Genomic DNA, 2,705 nt, shown 5'->3' with positions numbered 1-2,705 from the left:
CGGCCTCCCAGGCCCGAGCTGGGGGAACGTGCGATGACCCAGGCGGGAAGCTGCGCCCCGTCCGAGTCAGACTCGGTCGTTGCGGCCCGCTGAGGCTCGCTTCGTTTCCGTAAAGCGGGGGTCGGGGGCGCGGCGCTGTGCCGGCGACTTGCCCGCGCGAGGCGCGCGCGCCGAGGCCCAAGCGGGAAGCTGCGCCCCGTCCGAGTCAGACTCGGTCGTTGCGGCCCGCCGGTCTCGCGCTACGGCCAGGATGCGGAGTTTGATCGACACTGGTGGGAGCCGGGGGGTCGAAGGGGTTCCGGCCGCCCCGCCGTCCTCAGCGCCGCTGTCACCCAGACGGGAAGCTGCGCCCCGTCCGAGTCAGACTCGGTCGGTGCGGCCCGCTGTGGCCAGCTGGCAACTAGCTACGGAAGGGTACCGGCGCTCCCGACGAACCCGCCGGGGTGGCTGGTGACCAACGCTGCGTTCGGCGCTTATTGCTGTGACCGGGAGGGAAGCTGCGCCCCGTCCGAGTCAGACTCGGTCGTTGCGGCCCCCCCGAGCCCGCACGCCTCTCGCGGAAGGTCATACGCCACCGGCGGCACGAAAGACGCCTCCCGCAACGCGGTAGTCGGGAAAGGCTATTCGGATAGTCGAGCAGAGTTGCGACAACACATCCCGCGGTGCCGTCTGGTTAGGCAAGGGTTTGAGAAACAGCATTCGCGGTAGACCGGCGCGGCCGGCGGACACCCACGCGGCGTGCCGCAATCGGATCGCGCGCTCGGCCTCCGTTGATTTCCTCTAGGTGGGTGATTCGGGGCGTCTCGGTCTCGCTGCCGTTCGGTCGCGCCAAGGCCTGCGGGGGCGGCGCGTAGCGCACGCTCTCGCGGCGGCCGAGGCGCTAGAGTGCGACCCGCAAGTGGGGAGGAACCGTCCACCCAACGCCGGCGCGAGCCGGGGCCGGTGGGGGCCCTACCAAGGCGGGTCATGAGTGCCAGTCGGTCAGTTCGGGAGAAGGGGAGGGTACTCGGAGGCCCGCCGGGAGCAGACGGGGGTCCGGAAGCTGAGGGGGGTGAAGGACGGCGGCCGGGAGCAGACGGCCGTCCCCGGGAGGGGGTGTTCGTTCACGTGCGGACGCCGGGAGCAGGCGGCCGTCACGCGATTCTGCCAACCGTTCCTACCGGCCTGTGTTTAAGGAGGCGGCCGGTCCTCCGTCCTTGGATGGATAAGATTCGCAGATTTTCGCCCGGCCTGTGTTTAAGGAGGCGGCCGGTTCCCTCCTTCCTTCCTTTCTTGGATGTATAACATTCGCAGATTTTCGCCCGGCCGGTGGTTTAAGGAGGCGGCCGGTCCTCCCTCCTTGGATGTATAACATTCGCAGATTTTCGCCCGGCCTATGTTTAGTGAGGCGACCGGTCCTCCCTCCTTGGATGTATAACATTCGCATATTTTCGCCCGGCCGGTGGTTTAAGGAGGCGGCCGGTCCTCCCTCCTTGGATGTATAACATTCGCAGATTTTCGCCCGGCCGGTGGTTTAAGGAGGCGGCCGGTCCTCCCTCCTTGGATGTATAACATTCGCAGATTTTCGCCCGGCCTATGTTTAGTGAGGCGACCGGTCCTCCGTGGAGAGCGACCCGCAAGTGGGGAGGAACCGTCCACCCAACGCCGGCGCGAGCCGGGGCCGGTGGGGGCCCTACCAAGGCGGGTCTCATTGCCTGTCGGTCAGTTCGGGAGAAGGTGGGGGTACTCGGAGGCCCGCCGGGAGCAGACGGGGGTCCGGAAGGTGAGGGGGTGAAGGACGGCGGTCGGGAGCAGACGGCCGTCCCCGGGAGGGGGTGTTCGTTCACGTGCGGACGCCGGGAGCAGGCGGCCGTCACGCAATTCTGCCAACCGTTCCCACCGGCCTGTGTTTAAGGAGGCGGCCGGTCCTCCACGAGAAGAATTCTGCCAAACGTTCCACCGGCCTGTGTTTAAGGAGGCGGCCGGTCCTCCCCGTCGTTCCGCCGGCTTGTGTTTAAGGAGGCGGCCGGTCCTCCACGAGAAGAATTCTGCCAAACGTTCCACCGGCCTGTGTTTAAGGAGGCGGCCGGTCCTCCCCGTCGTTCCGCCGGCTTGTGTTTAAGGAGGCGGCCGGTCCTCCACTATTCCTTCCTTGGATGGAAAGCATGTAGCACTTTGAAAATTTTCGAGCACTGTGACACTTTGAAAATTTTCGAGAGTTTTTGTACTTAGAAAATTTTTCGCTCTTGCACTTCCAGAGTGCTTTGCGGTAGCTCCTAGGTTCGCTGTCCGAGCATGTGAACACTTTTTGGGGGGGAACACATCGCTAGAGACACCAGCCGCCTGGTTCTCGGGGCCAAAACTTGTGTTCCCCACACTCGTTCTGACTATATTTTGCGATTTGGGGGTAAAGGTAATGAGTACAGTGACTAGGGGGACCAACTCATCGTACTCTGGCGCACCAACAGACCAAAGCTGGTACTGCACTTACCCCTGGTACCCCAACGCCTGGTACCTGACGGGCGAGAGGCTGATTTTTCGCTATTTGCGGCCGACCGAGGGAACCAGACAAAGCGGACACTTTACGGCGCAAGAGCCGTTGGCACTTAGAAATTTTTCGACAAAGTTGGCGCGAGCTCCAGAAGGAGAGGCTGATTTTTCGCTATTTGTGGCCGACCGAGGGAACCAGGCAAAGCGGACACTTTACGGCGCAAGAGCCGTTGGCA

This window comes from Syngnathus typhle, unplaced genomic scaffold (genome assembly GCF_033458585.1).
Source record: "Syngnathus typhle isolate RoL2023-S1 ecotype Sweden unplaced genomic scaffold, RoL_Styp_1.0 HiC_scaffold_125, whole genome shotgun sequence".
NCBI classification, from domain to species: Eukaryota; Metazoa; Chordata; class Actinopteri; order Syngnathiformes; family Syngnathidae; genus Syngnathus; species Syngnathus typhle.
The sequence above is the reverse complement of the archived record's forward strand: the minus strand, read 5'-3'. Positions refer to the sequence as shown.